Consider the following 20,490-nt stretch of genomic DNA (forward strand, 5'->3'; position numbering starts at 1 on the left):
GTGGGTGGAGGGACGGGCTTTTATGACACCCGAAGCACCTAAAGCGCCCAGCCCAGCCCAGCCCAGCTCCGGGAGGACCAGGAGCTCCCTCGGCCCTCACTTCTCTTGCCCCTGGAAGTTCACATCACCACTGTGCAGCCCTAGAGACCTAGCAACGAGCCTCCCCGCCTCCCACCCAGACCCTGGCTGCCACCACCAACCACCCGGGACACCCAGCGTGGGCACTGGGCCACCACAAAACACTCCCTTACTCGCTTTTTTCCCCCCTTCCTTACAGATGGAGTAGACTTCGAATTGCCCAAAGAATATTACTAAAAGTCTTCCTGAAAAATAAACAGAGGAAGTTAAAAAAATAGTGGGTGTGAAAAAAATGCCTCTTCCATGTACGGGATTAGGAGTAGGAGTCGACTGAGGTGGGCATGGGCGTCTGCCTAGGGAGGAGGCCACCGGTTATGCCTGCAGGGAGGTGACTGTGGTGTGATAAAAAGTCAAGACTTCCACTGGTTCTCCTGTGTGACCTTGAGCAAGTTGCCAGACCTCTCTGGGCCTCAGTTTCTCCCTCTATAAAATGGGGATATGTATCCATCACACACAGTTGCTGTAAGACCTGTGTGAAGTAATAAATGTGAACATGTCTAGCACACAGAAGACACTCCCCAAAGGCTGCCCCGTCCAGCAGCTTTGGCCAGAACACTGTCCCGAGCTGGACACCAGGATCAAGGCTAAGGCCTCTAAGGAGCAGGCATCATCATCATTTCTGACCTGGTCCAACACAGTGTCTACCATTTCGACCCAGGACTCTAGGCCAGCTTCACACAGACCTCAGATTCCAGAAACAAAACATCTCCCCCAATGTTCTGTGTCCCCCCAAGGACCCCAGTCCCTGCTCTGAAGATGCCAGGTCAAGAGCCTGTTTGCAAAGCACAGGTGCTGTTAACTGACCATACAGTTTCCTCCTAGGTGGCAGCCACGTGGCAAGTGTACACAGTATTTCCTTCATCCTCACAGCAGCCCTGATGTCAGCACATCTATTCGCATCGCCACTGTATAGACGAAGTGAATCAACAGCCCAGGTCCAACACTACAGAGGGGGAATCCTGTCCTCAAAGAGCAGAGTGTCTGACCCAGTGATTCCTAATTCTGGCTGAAGAGACAAATCATCTGCAGAGGCTTTAAAACAGACCAGTCCCTGGATCCCTGCCCCAGGCCTTCTGACTCCATTGGTCTGGGAGGGGTCAGGGACTCCGTATTTGAGAAGTTTCTGGCACGATTCCAGTCTGCAGCCTGGGTTGAGAGAGCTCACCCTGAGCTCAGTGGACCCCTTCCCCTGCTTCTGGAAGACTGCCTCCCTCCTCACCACCCCACCCCTGGTCTCACTAGGTACACGGGCACTAACAACAGGCTCCACCCCCTCCCTCAGGGACACACACCTGCACTGCACTTCTAGGCATCCAGGCCCACAGGTGACCTTATTACCATGGCGGACCAGCTGTTTGTCGTCTGCTCTCTGCCGCCCCCTGTGGACACCAGTGAGCAGAACATGTCACTTTCCTTTCCTCCTCCCACCAGATTGTTCTGGAACCACCTGCTTCACACATCAGCCCCTGCCCCCTCCCCCAGGTGAGGCTTCATCCTCCTCCACCCGCTTGGCTCCTGGAGCGGCCCCTCTGGCTTCCCTAGGCTGGTTCATGAGGCAAGTCCCAGGCAGCCCATTCCAGACCAGCTCTGCTCCAGGCCTGCACTCCTCCTGGCATAGCAGACACGCCATTCCTCACCCGGGAGGGTAAAATCCACGCCCCATCCTCCCTGTGGTCAAACTTGGCTCACACGGGCCCCACGTTGGGATTGGGACCAAAGCCAGCACAACGTTCACTTATTTGCCTGCCCCTGGCCCTGCTGTGTGTACTCCAGGGCAGGGGCAATTGTTCTTGGGACCGCCTCTGCTGTTTGCTCAGTCCTGTGCCCAGTCTTCCAGTTCTCTGTCGTTTCTGTTTGTTCCTAATGTAAAGAGATCTCAGCCCTGAGCGGGCGCTCCTCATACCAGGAAGAGAAGCCGGTGGCTGGGGGCCCCCGACAAGTTCAGCCCTTGCCCACTATAGTCACCACGTGACCAACTTGGCCGAGTAAGGCCCCTGCAGTCACCCAGGGTCCTGGCGTGGAGGAAGATAAATTCTGCCCTGAGAAGGCCTCCTCCTCCCACAGGCCCCAGCCTTCTCCCCTCTCCTGGGATCCAAGCCCAAGGGTTGGGGTAAGCTGTGAGCCCCCAACTTGTGGAAGCACAAGGCCCAGCAGGCATTTTCTTTTAATAGCGAGAAGATGGATAGAAAGAGAAACAGATAGAGGATCTTGGTAAGTATCAGAAGGTAAGGTCTATTTCCCATCCTATAAATTTTCTGTCAAATTAACAAGTATCTGTGAGCAATTCCAGAAGACATGTGTGTATGTGTGTGTGTGGGAATGTGTGTTCACTTTGATTTGTAACAAGAGTCATTCAGTGGGGTTTGTAAAGGGCTGGCAATGGTGGCAAGTGTGTGTGTGAGTTCACTCCCTCGTTTACTCTGAGATGGTGTGGCACAGGAGCAGGAGCAGGGCCTCCAGAGGCACAGATCCAAGTTCAAGTCCTGCCTCTGCCCCTTGAATTGTTTCAGTGTGACCTCGTCACTTCTTGGGGATCAGTTTTCCCATCTGTTAAGTGGGGTTAATAAAACACTTAGCAGAGAGCCTCGCACACACATCGGAGATGTCAGCTGTTATTAGTAACCTGGCACTGTGGGGGGATGTAGTGTTAAATATTCATTCCACCAATATCTTCTGTTGTCAAAAGGAGCAAGCCACAGCACATGCAACAATATAGATAGATCTTAACAGTATAATTTTAAATGGAAAGGACTTCAAAGATTATATAAAGCATAATAGGTTCTGAATAAGGCTAAAAATAACTATAATAAAATATACCTTTTAGGAATACACATAGATGCAGTGGAACTAATAAAAGGGGAAGTGGGGGAATGATAAAGACAGGATTAAGGAAGATGATGACCTCGGATGGGAAGGCCTGAGGCGGGATCTCACGTCTGGATGTAGGTTTTCTCAAATCCTTGCTTTTTCTTGAGTGATGAGCTCTTGGCTGCTTATTACATGAATAAAAAACAACTAAATAACTACATAAAAAATTAAAGGTAGACCATGCAGGGACCAACACAGGGAATGTCATCAGATGGGAGATTGTGATTAAACCAACTGGAAGCATCAATGGTCCCCAAGGTGGGGGAAATACATTGGATGCCCATTGCAGACTAGATACTGTCCCAGGCTCTGGGTTTACACCAGCAAATGGAATGATGATAATCAAAAATAAAAAATTCCCACCCCCTTGGAGCTCACATTCTAGTGCAGGGAGATAAGACAGTGAATGACATACATAGTGTCAGCCTATGAGAGGTACGGAGAGAAATGAGGATCCAGGAGACGGGAAGCAGGTGGTCTGGGAAGGCCTCGTCGAGAACTTGACATTCAAGCGAGGCCTGAAGGGGAAGGAAGGAGGCTTGCAGATCTCTGGGGGCTGAACTTCTAGGCCGAGGGAACATCCCCGGCAAAGGCTTTGGGGCAAGAGTGTCTAAAACCAGGAGGAGGCCAGTGTGGCCAGAGGGTCAGGAGGGAAATGGGGGCCACTCTGAGGATCTTGGCTTTTGCTCTGAGCGACATGGGGAGCCAGTGGAAGGTTCTGAGAAAAGAAGGAAACCAACGGAGACATGTTTTAAAGGATCCCTCTGGCTAGACTGTTGGGGATGGAGGCTGGGACCCTAATCAGGAAGCAACTGTGATCACTGGGGTGAGAGATGAGGCTGCTGGCGCCTCAGAGATAACAGTGGAGCAGGTGAGAAGTGACTAAATCCTGATACAAGTGTGACCCGGCCACTGCTCTCCTGGGGGCTCCCAGGCTGGCAGCAAAAACCGCACATGCATCCAAATAACCACAACACAAAATCCACCATCAACTCAACAGCATTTATGTGAGAGTCATGCTGCCCTGCCCAGGTGCAGAGATGCTGGCAGCCTCAGCCCTGCTCCTCAGACCCTGGCTCTGGGAAGCCACCTCCTTTGAGTCCTCGCACTTTCCCAAACCCTGCTGCAGCTGGAAATCCTGGTCACCTTTGTTGCTGGATGGGTGACATTCCTTCTCCACCCAGGGTCTGCCAGCCTCACTATGTCCTCCTCATGATGGGGCCCTCCCTGGCACCCTAACTGGGGTTTCCCTGTGCCCTCATTATAGGCTTCAATGTGGCCAGACTATCGGAGCCCAGGGAAGCTTTCAATCTGTGGCTCTAGGCCTTGGCTGCCCTGAAATCACTTGGAGAACTTGAAAAATCACTAGTGCCTGAGTCCCACCCCCAGAGACCACTGTAATCGGTCTGAGGTGTAGCCAAGGTTTCCGAGTGACTCCAACGTGCAGCCAGGGTTACAAGCAGCTGCTCCAGTGGCCTGGTCTAGCCTCCCTGCCCCCATCCCTTTCAGGTGCTTCATGCCCACAAGCCTCTCTCCTGCCCTCTTCTCTCCTGGCAGGTGCATCCTCCCCTGGTGAGGCACCTCTGCGTGGCCTGAGATGAGCTGAGAGTGCTGACTTAACTCACCGGGTGGGCTGGGACCCAGGGCTACCCTACAGGTCTGGTGAGTGGAGCGGATACCCAGGACCACCCGCTTCCAGGGGCCCCAGGGCGGCTTCTAAGGCCAGAAAAGCCCTGCGGCTCAGATGCATTTAATCAAGGCTGTGCTGGGCTGGCTCCCCTCCCCTGCTCCTCCCATCCTTCCTCCTTTAGGACTAGGACTTGGAATGCATTCTTATTAGACTTTTCCTAGGTGAAAATGGTGCCGGGCTGGGGGTGGGGAAACTGGATGGACTGTGATTTACACTTACCCCGAGTCCTCACACTTCCCAAGGGCAGCCAGAACCGGCAGCCTGCTCACAGAGCCGCTGGCAGACGGTAGCGTGGCACAGGCTGCCCTCTGATCTGCCCCAGCCGGGAGCCACATCTCCACACGAGCACCTCGAAATCTCAAAAGATCCAAAAGCCCTTTGCGAAGCAAACAGGGGAAGGAGGATGCTGGTGATTTGTAAGGTTCTGGCAAAGATGCCTCTCGGAGAAACAGTCCACAGTCCCCAGGCCCCACAGACTTCAGATCAGGCTGCCCCTTCTATATTTTCCCTTTGCTCCAAGCAGCTATTTTGACTCTCATCTGCTTCTAAGTTCCATCTTCAGCCTTCTGTCCCTGCTCAGCCCCAAACAAGAGAGGCCATATTCCCTGTGCATAGGCTGACTAGGCACCTCCTGCCCTTTTTAGAGCAGGTACCCTTCATCAGGTCGGTTTCTGGTGGACTTAGCTCCCCTGGAGCCCTCCTAGAGATGCTATAGCAGGATTTCTCAACCCCAGCACTACTGACATTTTGGGGTTTTTTGTTGGGAAGGAGGGTCCTGTGCATCGTAGGCTGTGTAGCATCATCCCTGGTCTCTACCCACTAAATGCCAGTGGTACCCACCCTCCCCACATCCATGACAGTAAAAAATGTCTACAGACATCACTAAATACTCCTTGGAGTGGGGAAGGGGGCAAATCACCCCACTGAGAACTACTGTGCTACAGCAATTTGATCGGGAACCTCTGGAGGGCAAGGGCTGTGCCAGCACTTCTGATAGCCCAGTCCAGCAGCTGGCACAGAAAACCAGGCTGTGTGGTCTTGGTCAGGAATCCTAACCTCTCTGAGCTTGAATGTCATCCTCTATAATAATTATAACGGCCAAATATATGGACTGGCACTGTGCTAAGCACTTAGCATGGATTTTCTCACCTAATTCTCATAATATTTTTCTCAAAATGTTTTTCTGGAAAAGGTATTATCCCTATTTTACAGATGGGTAATTGAGACTCAGAGAAGTTAGACAACTTGCCCAAGAGCGCACACCCAGAAGCCAGGCAGTTTGACTCCAGAGCCCCTGGTCTTACCCACCACCTGTACTCTCTCCCTGAAAGAGGGGCTTGGGCCTAGGACCACCTCTGAAATCCTTTGCAGTTCCACGGTGGCGCCGTTCTTTCAATGTGGTTGCTACAAAGAGAGTGTCCACTGGGCATCCCGAATCCTTTGCATCCCCTGCCCCACCCTCCAGGACACAGCTTGCTCGCGCGCCATTCCCTGCCGCATTCAGTCTGCTCCTACTACGTTCTGGTTCTGTGCGCTGTGCCAGGATCCACTGTCACTGAGTCGTGGAGTTTACTGTCTCCTGAGGAGGCAGACACTAATTACTAATTACTAATTACAACTGTGATTAGGGCTAAGAGAGGGCCTGACCCAGCCCAGAGGTTCAGGGGACGGGACAGCCCAGCTACTCTCTGATGGGTGCGCAGGGGTTAAACCCATGAAGGTGAGGGCAGCCAGTGTCCAGAGACAGCAGGTGTACACCTCCTGAAGCGGGAAAGAGCACCGCTTGTCCTAGAAACCAAGGGGGAAAGGGAGCCAGGAGGAATGGGGGGGGCGGGACCTGTGGGCACTGGAGAGAATTTCTCCCTTTATCCCAGATTCAGCAAGAGGCCCTGAGAGGATTTAAACAGGGAGCGCTCTGGTCACATGAGCATATTTACCAGAGCAACTACTGTGTGCTGTGTGAGGGTCAGGGTGGGGATCGGGGTGGCAAGAGAAAATGCAGAGGGACCTGTTGGGCTGTTGGGCAGATCCAGGGGAGGGTGACAGGGGGATGGAGGAAATTGGCAGACTCCAAAGACATTTAACATGCAAATCAGATCAGAGGGGAGCAGGTAGGGCTGAAGCAGGAGGCCTGGAGGAGGGTCCCCAGGGTGTGGGCACCTGCGTTTGAGGGGTGCTATGCACGGCCACACTGGATTGAATGACTAACTGATCTACCAACTGATTCATTAATAAATGATGCCGAGATCTCTTTTGTGGAGTGAGGCTCCGTGTGGGGCCCCCACCGACTTAGGCCTCACTCTGGACAGGAACAGACAGACCACAGAAAAGACACGCATGCAGGTGGCCAAGCCCTGGGGAAAGAGCTCATATAACGAAATGTAAGTTATTATTATTATTACCTTATCAGACCTGACAAGATCGTAGTCAAAGGTGGGACCGCCGCGGCTCGTAACATAACATGAATGGGCTCTCAGGTGGCAGTTGGCTGTTGCATTGATTCTTATTCACTCAGAGGCGAAATCACGGTGCTAATGTGAAACGTGTGTGAAACATCCCTTTTTCATGCACTGGCAATGAAAGGGCTTTGCAAATCTGTAGCCAAATGAATGTACTTCTGAGTAATGGGAATCTGCACGTGGGCATCATTTTATTACCAGCTACAAGCCAGTGTCATCAAAGCTTTGATTTCTCATTAAAGAAAGCACTCCAGCCACCCAGGGAGGTGAGGCGCCAGCACAGGCCCCCTTGTCGAGAAGGTGATGCTTGACTGCTATCCAGCACCTAAGGATTCAAAAACTGTACTTATCGCCACTTGGTTGCTCCTAGAATCACAAGAAGTAAGGATGGGGATGGACCTCAGGTGCTCAGCTCACCTGCGTGGGAAGAGACATGTACAGAATCATTTGGTTCATCAGTGGCAGATCTGGGACTGGAATCCACGCCTTCTCATTGGTCCAGGCCAGTATGCTTCTCCCACTGCACTCAGGACCCCAGGAAACCTTTCTAAAGATTCCCAATGCCTCAGGCCCTGCATTAAGTCTTCACTGAAACTACGATAGGGAATGAGAGTAAAGACTATTTCTATCAGCCCAGGTTGGCAGGCAAAGGACATCGCATCTTGGCAGATGCTTTGGTGACTATGGGATGCGAAGGGGCTATTGCTTGTAGGACAAGAAAACAGCACAGGAATCTGGGAGCAAAGTCATATTCACTTAACTGTTTATAAATAATACATACTCTGCCTGCTTCTAGAAAAGATTTGAGGTGGTTTGCAATTTAAAACACACACACAGGCAACAAAAGGTTCTGACTGACATCAGATTGCAGACTTGTTTTTAAGAGCAAAAAAAAAAAAAAAGGAAATGACCCAAGTGTCCCTCTCTAAGGAGGCCGGTTTAAAAAAATTGTCCATGTATTCAGTGGAGTACTACGCAGCTATTTTTAAAAATTGAGGAAGTGCTCTGTGTACTAATATGGAGAGATTTCACAGACATATATTTAAGGAAATAAAAAAGCAAGGTGTACATGACAGATACAGTAGGCTACCTTTTGTATGGTAAAGCAGTAAGCTAAGAATGTATATTCAGATTTCTCCATTTTAGCATAAACACTGGAAGAAAACACTGGAAGAATAAACCTGGAAGTTATATAAACGGTGGCCCACAGAGGGCGGCAGGCAGAGTGAGAAATCTTGGTGTACACTTCTGTGTGTCATTTTGATTTTTCAACTGTATAAATGCTTTACCTGTACAAAAAATTCTAATTCAATTAAACACAGAGGAAAGAGGAAATGGGAAATAATTCTATGTGCAAGAGCCAAACATTTCTCCCTTCTGCCCCCTCTGAAAAATGTGTGCTAAAAGTGCCGTGCCTGGAAGCCCACAGTCACGCGGACCCAGCAGTGAAGGGTGCGTCACTCGCCCCTGGCCAAGAAGAGGCCAGGGACAGAGTGCACATGGCAGCCTGCTTGGACTGGCCTCCCTGCCTCTTCTCTAGAGGGGGCAGGAAGGACTGAAGGAAGGGCTGGGGCACTAAGCCAACTCTGCTCAAGGCGTGCCCACCGCAGGAGGGCTGTGCCCACATCTGCTCCCGCCAGCCCTGATTCAGTTATCCCAGCTCCTGACGTCCTGAGGTTCCAGGAGCAGCCAAACAGCACTAAGTACAATGTTCATATTCTCAGGCTCCTGCCTGCCCAGCCCTCCCTACTCCTTCCTCCCTGTGGTCCCAGCACGGCCTGGGTGCCCCAGCTCTGGGGGGCAGTGCCCTGGCATTGCTCAGCCACAGTACTTGTGCGAGAAAAGTCCTGGAGAGGTAGGAGGGCGGCACCCTCAGGACAGTGGCTTTGCCATGGGAACACGCTCTTCCCCTCCCAAAGTAAGAGGGGGCAGCCAACCATCACATCCATTAAAATGTACTGCTACCACCCAGACAGCCACCGAGGAGGTGAAATTAATTCTAGCCTATTCAAAAACTACATGCATATTATAGAAACCATATTATAAAAAACAAGATGGATGAGTCGTTTTTTAAAAAGATTATATTAGATACAAACACACGTTGCGGAACATAATATATAGCTTGATCCCATTTTTGTGTAATATGGGTCTATTTCTCCAGATCCATGTAACAATGTACGTATAGACAGTGATACAGATGTAACAATTCCCTCCACTGTTGACAGTGATGATCTCTGGGATGGGTGAGGTCTCACAATTTCCTTCACTTTCTCAGTGAAACACCTGCATATTGTTTTAATTTTTTTCCTTATACAAAGCAACTATTACTTTTGTCATCCGAACATGGGTCTCTCTTATTTATTGCACACATTGTTGGGCTGGTGTATCTAGTCAGAGATTCGGTGGAAGAACTCCCCTCCCAACCTTGCGGCATCCAGCAGATGGGGTAACTGAGGCCCAGAGAGGTCAAGTGACTTTCTTGGCATCACACAGTGAGTTAATAGCAAGGCTGGGCTGAGAGCCCCTATCTCCCCACTCAGCCCTGTGCGCTTTCCACTGTGGACTGAAAATAAAATGAGTGTATATTTGTGGAGGGCTCTTTACATGGCTGGGAAGGGAAAATGGATATTGCTCTCCCTTGGAGAAAAAAAAAAAAACTTAGCACTCCAGGACTCATTACCTGGCTGCCAGGTCAATACCACCACCATTGACTCATGAAAAATTCCAGATAAGTATTCATTTAAAGATGAACCATTAACTGTAAATCAATGCCCAGAGTGAGTGCTGAGTTACAAAGTGAATTAGAATAAGTGGGTAAATGGCTAGCTGGTCTCAGCGCCAACGGCCGCCCGACTGTTACCCACCAAAGCTGGAAGAAGATATACCCTCTGACTCAGAAAAGCAACAGAGGGTCAGGGTCAGGGGAAGCGTCTTTAAGGAGCGTCTCCCTAACATAAAAATAATTGCCACTGCCTCCCCAGAAGCGGATGGAATGGCAGGATGCATATTAATCAATTAACAAGTGTTATTAAATCTTTTGTTGCACGGGGCTCAGAAGGCCTGGCTGACAGTCATAAAGACGGTGGCCTCTTCCATCTGGTCACTGCTTTACGACACAGAAAGGCTTTAACACATTGTCCTGTTGGAGCCTCTTGTCATATGGTCAGCATTTTTTTTTGTTTTTTTAAAAAACCTGCTCTTTATTTAAATATCTTTATTTACGATGTTGTGTTAGTTTCAGGTGTACAGCAAACTGATTCAGTTATATGTATATATATATATAATTTTTCAGATTATTTTCCACTATAGTTTATTACAAGATATTAAATATAGTTCCTTGTCCTTTGTTGTTTATCTATTTTGTAGTGTGTGTCTGTTAATACCAAACTCCTAATTTATCCTCCCCACCACCTTTCCCCCTTGGTAACTGTAAATTTGTTTTCTGTGTTTGTGAGTCTATTTCTGTCTTGTAAACAAGTTCATTTATATCATTTTTAGATTCCACATGTAAGTGATATCATACAATATTTGTCTTATCATTTAATATAATAATCTCTAGGTCCACCCATGTTGCTACAAATGTCATTATTTCATTCTTTTTATGGCTGAGTAGTATTCCATTGTAAATATATACTACATCTTCTTTCTCCAGTCATCTGTTGATGGTCATTTAGGTTGCTTCTATGTCTTGACTATTGTAAATAGTGCTGCTATGATCATTGGGGTGCATGTATCTTTCCTAACTAGAGTTTTCTCCAAATATATGCCCAGGAGTGTGACTGCTGGATTATATGGTAGCTCTATTTTTAGTGTTTTAAGGAGCCTCTAAACTGTTCTCCATAGTGGCTGCACCAATTTACATTCCCACCAACAGTGTGGGAGGGTTCCCTTTTCTCCACACCCTTTCCAGCATTGTTTGTGGACTTTTTAATGGCCATTCTGACTGGTGTGAGGTGATTAACCTCACTGTAGTTTTGATTTTCATTTCTCTAATAATTAGCTATATTGAGCATCTTTTCATATGCCTGTTGGCCAGCTGCGTATCTTCTATGGAGAAATGTCTATTTAGGTCTTCTGCTCGTTTTTTGAATGGATTGGTTTTTTGATATTGGGCTATATGAGCTCTTTGTATATTTTGGTAATTAATCTCTTGTTGGTCACATCATCTGCAAATATTTTATCCTATTCCAAAGGTTATCCTTTGTTTTGTTTATGGTTCCCTTTGCTGTACAAAAGCTTTTAAGTTTAATTATGTCCCATTTGTTTATTTTTATTTCCATTACTCTAGGAGACAGATCCAAAAAAATTGCTATGATTTATGTCAAAGAGTGTTCTGCCTCTGTTTTCCTGTAGGAGTTTTATAGTATCTAATCTTACACTTAGGTCTTTAATCCATTTGGAGCTTATTTTTGTATATGATGTTAGAGAATGTTCTAATTTCATTCATTTACATGTAGCTGTCCAGTTTTCCCAGCACCACGTATTGAAGAGACTGTCTTTTCACCATTGTATATTCTTGCCTTTGCTGTATATTAATTGACCATAGGTTTGTGGGTTTATTTCTGGGCTCTCTATCCTGTCCCATTGATCTAGGTGTCTGTTTTAGTGCCAGTGCCATGCTCTTTTGATGATTGTAGCTTTGTAGTATAGTTGGAAATCAGGGCACATGATTCCTCCAGCTCTGTTCTTCTTTCTCAAGATTGTTTTGGCAATTAGGTATCTTTTGTGTTTTCATACATATTAAAAAAACTTTTTGTTCTAGTTCTGTGAAAAATGTGGCCGGCAGTTTTTAACATTTATTTCATGTCTGCGGAAACAGTTCCAAGACTTGCTCAGGGTCCCACAAGGCAATGTCTGAGGCAGAGCTGGATGCCAGACCTGCCAGGCTTGGCCCCATGTGCTTCTCCCACACCCTGCTCTGTCGCCAGTGCCAGCATCCAGAAAAGTGGACAAACAGCCTCTGGGAAAGTGAAATGACCAAGAAACACAATTCAAACCAGTCTAGCATCAGGTGGCTTCATCTCTTCCCTCCAGACCACCTGACATGCTGTGGACACATTTTGCCACGCTGAGATTTCACCTTCTGAGGACAGTTTGCATGTGTGGGTTTGTATACGTGAATACACAGGAACACAGATGTTAAATGTTTGACTAACTCTTTACACTACTTGACGTGTTTTTACATACACTGCCCATCAAAACTCTCTTTTCATAGTTAAATGCTGTCAGTAGGACAGGTAATCTAATTATTTCCAGTTAATGGATAAGGAAACTGAGGCTCAGGGCACCTTGTCCCATGTCTCTTACTTCCCAGTGGCGGGGGCAGGGGGCCAACAGCTCTCTCTGGACCATCTCATTTCATCCTCCCAACCATCCTGGGAGGGAAGTGTGGTTACCCCGTCTTCCACTTGAGGACATTGAGGCTCAGGGACACTAGGTCATCTGCCCCAAGTGGCAGAGCCAGAACCCAGCACCGGGCTGTGAGGTGTGCGGATGCAGTGAAGGTCCACAGTGGGGCCAACTTCATGGCAGGCGCTGAGTAGGTCTGTCCCAAAATACCAGTACCAACAGCTTTCTGAGCCTTAACATGTGCCAGAAGTGGGCTGAACTCTGTCCATGCAAGACTCTTGAGAACACGGGATGCAGCCAGGTTATCTTTAAATCCTTGAGTGGTGCAGAGCTGGGACCCCGTGTTGACTTGAAGCATCTGCCACAGCCCTGTCCTTTTCTAGGACCTTTTCTTCCATTTCTGCTGTGCAAACTAAGGACAGTGTGGGCTCTTACTAACAAGTGCCCTTGACTGCTATTCATCCTGAATCACTCCCTGCACACCCCGCAGGAGTGGGAGCCCCCAGCCAGCTCTTTGCACCCAAGAAACTGGGCCAGCTCCCAGGAGGGCCTCAGATCCCTCACTTTTACTTAAGCAACTGCTGCCTATCTTTTGCAAGATTCCTACTCAGGCCGGTTTCTCTCTCTGCCCTAAGGAATGATTTGATGATGATAATAAACATTTCCACATGAAGGCTTGGGTGTCTCTGAGTCATAATTTATTGCTTTGTTTCTGCGGTTGACTTTTTTTGTTTGCTTAAAAGACAGGGCAGGAGTGCGTGAGTGTGGACAGGATGAGTAATCCCAGCTTCTCCAAGCTCTGGTGGGAAGATGGAAACAAGGGGTGGAGACAGAGAGGAGGAGAGGATGGGAGTGGCTGGAAGGGCTAGGCAAGTGGAGCATGACCCCAGTTCCGGATAGAGAAGACTCGGGCCCCCAAGTCAGATAATACCGTAATCCAAACAAGGTTTATGTGCTCAGCTGCAGAGTGTGGGCGTGTGGGGGCGGGAGACAGGGAAGTATTTCAACCAAGTGATCCCTAACCAACAAAGGGATGGACCATCTAAATTTTCCCCAGGTTCAGGGGAAGGCCCAGGGCAAGTGCCACCTCCTCCAGGGAGCCTTCGAAGATGACGCCAGCCAAGAGCGAACTCCCTTTCCTCTGAACCGGAATCCTTCATTTATCCCCAGGGCTAGATGGCTTTGCCCCATCACTGTTTATTCTTACTGCCTCCCCAGTTCCACTGTGAGCTCCCAAAGGACAGAGAGCTTTTTACCTCCTCTGTATCTTTTGAGCATATGACACCCAACATAGTCCACACTTTGGGTGATGTTAGACTACACATGTACACAGAGCCATGAGCTTCCAAGAAAACATCTGTGGACCAAGTTTCAGAAAGTAGCACCAAATAATAGTCATACAATTTAACTTCGGTCTTGGGTTTTACACTGCACAAAACCCTTTCATATTCTTGGAAGGTAAGTGGCAGGTGACATGCAGCCCATTTTACAGATAAGAAAACTGAGGCTCAGAAAGTTTGAGTGATTGACCAAAAACTAGTTAGTAAATAGAAGCAGCTCTGGAACCCAAATTTCTGACCTTTCTGATATTCCTTAGAGGAGCTGAAAGCTTCTATTTCCTCTGAAGCACATGACAAATTATTCTGGGGAACATGGCATTGCTATCACCCACCCCTACCCAGGATGCACGGTATGTAGTAACATACATTCAGAGTATAACCACGGCTCTGAAGAAAGCTGTCTGGCTTAGTTCAAGACCACCTTTTCCAAGACCACCTTACCTTGCCTGGAACCCTTTCGCATGGGACATCTACAGTGTCTGCCCTGGGGAAACGTTCTATCGCCCCACTGTTACTTTCCCAGAAGGAAAATCATGTTCCCAGTAGAAGCTGTACATTATGGATGAAGAAAGGCTTAAGCTAGAGGAATAAAGCTCTAATGGTGAAATTTCAGGGCTCAGCCAGTTAGTAAGATCATTTATTATTATTTTACTTTCTGTTATTGAGCTTTTCAGATAAACCCATCACCAATCACCCAACCAGCTTCAATAATATTCAACAATCTGTTTTTGCTTGGTATTTTTTTATCTAAAGTATTTCAGAGAAAATCCCAGACATTGCATCATATCATCTGTAAATACTTCAGTAAATAACGTCACCACAAAACAATTAACAACTCCTGAATATCTAGTGCCCAGCCTGTCTCCAACCTCCTTGATTCTCTCCAGTACGTCCTCCCACAGCAGGTAGGCTTGAGTCAAACCCAGCCCATACACTGAGCTCAGTTGGTGTGTCTCTTAAGACTGTAAATCTGTAACAATTCCCTCCCATCTCCGTGTCATTTCCCCTCGACCTCCTGTTGGAGAAGTTAGGGCACTCGTCCTGAGGAGCCTCTCTGTCTGGATCTGTGACGGCCTCCCTGCAGTGGGGTTTCACCTGCTCCCCTGGTTCCTGTACAAGGTGTTCATCAGATTCATGGAGCAGAGTGATGTTCATCTTCGTGGCAGGAAAGTGTCATGCATGGTGCTGTGTCTCTCCCATTTCATCACATCTGGTTGTCTACTGTCAGCAAAGCTAATATTGATCCATGGGTTTGGATGATGGGGGACATATCCTTTTGAGCAACTAGGTCTTCCCAGGGTCTCCAAAGTCATGTCACATTCTAGAATTAGGTTCCAGATACATCCCTAACCTGGGATTTCACGGTGGGCTCTCTCTTACCACCAAGCTCCAAAATTGTATCAGCCTATCCTTCCCTGGGCTGTCTCTGGGTCTCTGGGTGACATTTTACCTTTCCTTTTTTTTTTTTTTAATTTTAAGGAAAGACATTTTTCAATGACCAGACAAGCTGGGGACCCCGTGCTCCTTTCAGATCAGCCTCTGCCAGCAACTCCACAGACTCAGCTGGAGTCCCAGGGTCCCCCCAGCCCGTGGATCCCTCCACCCGTCTCTTAGGAGATGAGTCAGAATCTCAAGGAGAACAAGAACACGTAGTTGAACGTGATAAATATGCATCCAAAATTTTTAAAAACCAAATTACACAAATCAAGCTTATTCTGAGAGGTTTGTTTTGCCAGGGGTCTCTGGTGCTCCAATCAGCATAATTAAATAGTAAGATACCTCAGGAATTGATTGTGGTTTTCACATTTTTTATCATCCAAGGACCACTGCAGCAAGATGATTTTAAGCTAATAAGAACCACCAAATTAGAAACTAATTAAGGAGATGGAAAATACAAATGTATTTGTTTTTAGTCGGGCACTATTTTTATCAGAGGAATCATGAAAATTTAAAATTGTTAAATACCCATATGAAGGTTGTCAGTCAAGGGCAATGTGGCTTTCTGCCTCTCCCTGCTGCAAAATTTTAAGGTGATCTATCAGAAACTGTTCCCCGTGGACTCCCAGGAAGCAATAAAGGGACTAATTTTGAAGAGCAGAGTTACACACTGCTAGATTAGGCGAGGAAAAAGGTGTTGCCATGATATGCGCAAAGCTCTGGTGATTAAGATTCACAGCGCCTCTTACTTTTCAAACGCGTGCATGTCTGCAACAGGATTAAATCCCTGCACTTTCTCACACCCATTTAACAGGCGAGAATGTTAAGGCCTGGGGAAGTTGAGAGATCTGCACAGGGTCACACAGCAAACTTAGAAAGAACCTAGACTATCATTCTACCTTAATGTGCTTGATTTTATGACATCCCCTCCCCACTGTCCCCCACAGGTGCCATAGATTACCTTTTAAAATAGAGACTAAGTCACAAGGACACCAGTTTGAAGGATTCTTTAAGGATGTGTGACAGCCCTGAGAGCTCAGGCCCCAGGACAGGTGCAGGAAGCAGAAGCCAAGTGCTCTGGGGGAAGGAAGCTCCTGTCCAGAGAGACAGCAACACAAAGACCCACAGATCACTGTGCTGAGCATCAGTGGACTGCTGACCCAACCACACACAACCAGACGTTGACCCAACCTTGAAAATGTCATTTCAGTCCCCTGGCATGGAGAATTCCCGTTCATCTGTAGACTTTGCACTGATTCCAGCACAGCTGACACCTGGTTACTCTTTGCATCACTGACCTGCACCTCCTTATCCTGCTTCATCCTGAGGTTGGGCGATCTGCCTGCAGAGACTCTTCAAATGCCCTTCCCCATTGCAGAATCCTCACCAAACCCAAGGCAGGTAGGAGACAAGGACCCTATTCCTTAGGTCCATGCCTCACTCCCCTGAGGCCCAGGAAAGACAGATTATGAACTTTCATGATAACTGGGGTAGATTCCAAACTCAGGGGCACTAGTCAGACACCCCACACAATAGGCTAAGAAAATAAGGATGTCAGGGAGACCTGCCACTGACACACAGGAGACATGGGGTTAGTTCAGAGGTGCTCATCCTGCGGGGAGGGGCACCCAGCGGGGCCGGCTAGTGAGAGGACAGTGCATGGTGGCCCAACCTGCCATGTGAGCTGAGTGGAGGACACATTTAGAATCAACCCAGCTCCCAAACAAGAAAACACCCCAGGTGGGGAATTAAGAGTCTCAAGAACACTTGATGAAAAACTTTCACATACACTAGCTCACTGAGTCTCAGAAGAACCCCAAGGCAGGAACTATTTAACTCATTCCTCAGGTGGGGCTGGGCATAGCGGAACTTGACGCTGTGGAGTGCCAACCTGGTGCCAGTGGCACGGGTCAGGATGCTATGCTAACACACGTGCAGAGCAATTGCTGTTTTCTGCTGCTGTTGGGAGCCAGTGACTGGAGCAGATGTCATTCACAGAGGACTAAAACCCCCCCCCCCGCCCAGAAAAAGTGGCCGCATTCCATGGCAGTGGGCTCCCTGGCCCTGACAGGGGTAACCTGTATTTTCATGGCTGGGGAAGAAAGAGGGCAGGTAAGGTGGGGATGGACCTTCGTTTCAAAGGCTAGGGCTGGGAGACAGCAGGCAAGGGAGCAAGGGCAGCTTTTGGAGTAGGGTGCCTGGGTTGGGCCCCAAGACACTTGGGATGGCTTTAGGCAATGGGCCCTGGAGCGGCCAGCAACACTCTGCTGAAACACAGCACCACGGTGGTGTCCACACTCTGGAGATGAAAACCTGGGGGCCCCCGGGTGCTCCATGGCAGAGCTGACGTGGAGCACAAGCTGGCTGAGGGATGATCACGTGGCTCTGGATGAGGAGGGCCACAGAGAGCCACCATGCCACCCTGGGCCAAGGTCCAGGCTCACCCCCTCCCCATCTGTCCCGCCCTACGAAGCCCCACGGTAATCATACAGCAGAATGGCGAAGACGGAACTACGGAAATTCCTGCTGGGAAACTTCTGCCAAACTTAGCCCACAGGGGAACTCAAATTGGTTTTCATTTAATTTAGGGAAATAAAAAGCATTATTTTTTTACATTGAAGGTCACAGAGTAATTACTATTCTATTTAGTCCTCATAGTTACCCAGTGAGAGACGTTATTAGTGTCACTTTCAATGAAGCTTCTCAAGTTCAGAGAGCTTTGGGAACTGCCCGAGGTCAGCCCCAGACCCAGCAAGTGGTGGCATCCTGAGGTCAGCTGGAGAGACCCAGAGCCAGGGCTGCTGGTTCCAGAGAACAGACATCACCATCCAAACAAGTCATTCAAGACATCGCTGATTATTCACGCCAATTTCCCCAGGGATTCGCTTCAGCTGTGTCATGAGAAGAAGCCATAATAGTAAACCCTGTTATTTAGCTCAGGACACATCTGGCCTCTGGATGCCCCTGGGCAAGATATTCTAAACTCTAGATCTGAGCTGTCCAATACAGTAGCCAGTAGCCACACTGAGCATATAAAACGTGGCTAGTCCAGACTGAGATCGAATGTAAGTATCTAATACACTCTGGACTTCAAAGACTTCGTACATAAAGAAGACTGCAAACTATCTCATAAATAATCTTTATAGTCACTACATGTTGCAAGGATAATACTTTAGATGTGTTGGGTTAAATGAAACATTATTATGATTAATTTCATTTGTTTAAAATTCAAAATCACATTTGTGCTGGTGCTCAGTCTCTCTGGGCAGCCCCGCTCCAAGTCCTAAGTCTTGCCTAAGCAGAGCTCTGGAAACCTCCAAGCATTCCGAGAATGTCCTCCCTCTCTTCTCAACAATTCTGTGAACTCCTGGACCCACCCCTCCCACCCTCTATCCTACTCACTGCCCGGAAAGGATCCCTGGCCCAGCGACTGCCAAAGCACTCACATACAATTACCATTTCTGAGTGTCCGGATCCACCTTAAACCACATTTTCCATGGCCAGAGGAACGCCAATAACCAGGTTTTCAAAGTCCAGGCCTCAAACCCGGTTAGCAGTCAGAAGCCCTGGGAATCAAGACGTATCTTCTCCCAGCCTTCTTTGCTCCCTCCCCTGCCAGACTTCAAGCTCCTCCAAGAGCAGAACAATGGAAGAAAACTAAATGATTGATCACTTACGATGGTGCCAGCTGCTGTGCTAAGTGTTTTGCATGTTTTATTTTATGTTATTTAATTTTCCCAACCAGCCTGTGAGTGAGAAAGTCTTGTCCCCATTTTGAAGACAGGAGGCTGAGGCTCCCAGAGCCCTGGATCTGTCTCCACTCCCATGCTTTTTCCTCTGCCCCGTCTTCCCTTCCCTGGGAGCAGACACACCTCATGCATCTTCGCATTTCTGGCACCTAGCACAGGGCCCACGGCACAACAGGCACTCGGTCAACATTGGGAAAGTAGATTAAGAGTCTTCTGATTGACTCAAGCCTCTGCTCTTTCTTGATTTGATCAGGAAGTAGTTTGCCCCTTACCTTCCCGAGGCTGCACAGATGATGTACATCCTCACCTACCCACCTGCAGGCCGGGCCTCTTCTGCCTCCTCCTGCCCCCCGTTACCTCCCATCACGAGGCCCCACAGGGTCAGCTCTGCCCACGTCCCAGTCAAGCCTAAAATGCACAGACCACCGGGCCCACTGAGAGCTGGGAGTCTGAGAACAGCCCAGGGCCAGTACACTAGGGTCTAGGGTGCCCAGAGGCACAGCCAGCCCCAGGCACCTAGCGAAGCCCCTTCAGGCATAGCCAGACCCCTGCTATCCTCAGTGGGGTCCCCAAAGCTCCGTTCCCTTCCATTTGCTCATAGGGACAGAAGCCAAGTCCTGGGACCACCTGGTGCCTATGGCTGATCCATTTCCTAGAAGTGGGCTCAGCTTTCTGGGTTCCTTCTTCATCTTACTCTTTCTGCTTGATTTAGTACAAGGCCACCCAGAAGTTCTAATGCTCTGCCCCTCCCCACCCCTTGGCTCGGTCCTGTGGACCCTGACACTGGCTTGCACTGGGATGGAATCTGCTCCATCCCCTTGGGTCTCCTGCCTCAAGCCACTGGCCTTCTCCCCCTGCCCTGGTCAGTTTCCCAAGGCCCCAAGCTATTTTTGCTCAGGCCCCAGACTGCTGTCTTTTCCATGGTGGAAACTGCCAGAGTGGTACCCAGTATGACACACACAGTGAGGACCAGAGGGCCAATGGGAACAGGTCCTCCACTGGACCAGAGTTCATCTTTGGGGTCTCCAGTCTCAGTGGGCCCAGTTCCTTCCAGCCTCAGGGCCCTGCCCTCTAGGCTCTGGGAACCTTCTCAATGCTTCCTGCCTTGGCTGATCTCCTCAGATAAGCTGCTAGACCTAGGGTGTCTGCCAGCCCCCTCCTATGCTCTCCAGATCCCTACTCATGACCTCCCCCAGCCAGCCTTGGCCATCTGCTACTCGCCCTAGCACCCTTGGAGGGATAAAGGGAATCACAAAGGACCTATGTCCCTTTTTACAAGAAATACCAATCCATCATTCAAGAAATCAGACCCAACCCAGAAGGCTTGTCGGCCAGTGAGGCTTCCCGGCCTACCCCTCAGGTGTCACCGATACGGGAAAGACTCCTACTCCCCTTGCTTCCTGTTTCCCCACTGGCATCCATGCCCTGCTTCCCAAGGGAGCTGATGGGAAATAATGTCT

At 48.8% G+C, this 20,490-nt stretch overlaps 1 protein-coding gene across 2 annotated transcripts in view; it reads right to left on the reverse strand.

The window, feature by feature from the left end:
* Nucleotides 1-20,490, reverse strand: part of ZBTB7C (zinc finger and BTB domain containing 7C) — a 314,604-nt gene that overhangs the window by 230,804 nt on the left and 63,310 nt on the right. The window lies entirely within an intron of this gene.

The sequence above is a fragment of the Vicugna pacos genome, chromosome 30, assembly GCF_048564905.1.
Source record: "Vicugna pacos chromosome 30, VicPac4, whole genome shotgun sequence".
NCBI classification, from domain to species: Eukaryota; Metazoa; Chordata; class Mammalia; order Artiodactyla; family Camelidae; genus Vicugna; species Vicugna pacos.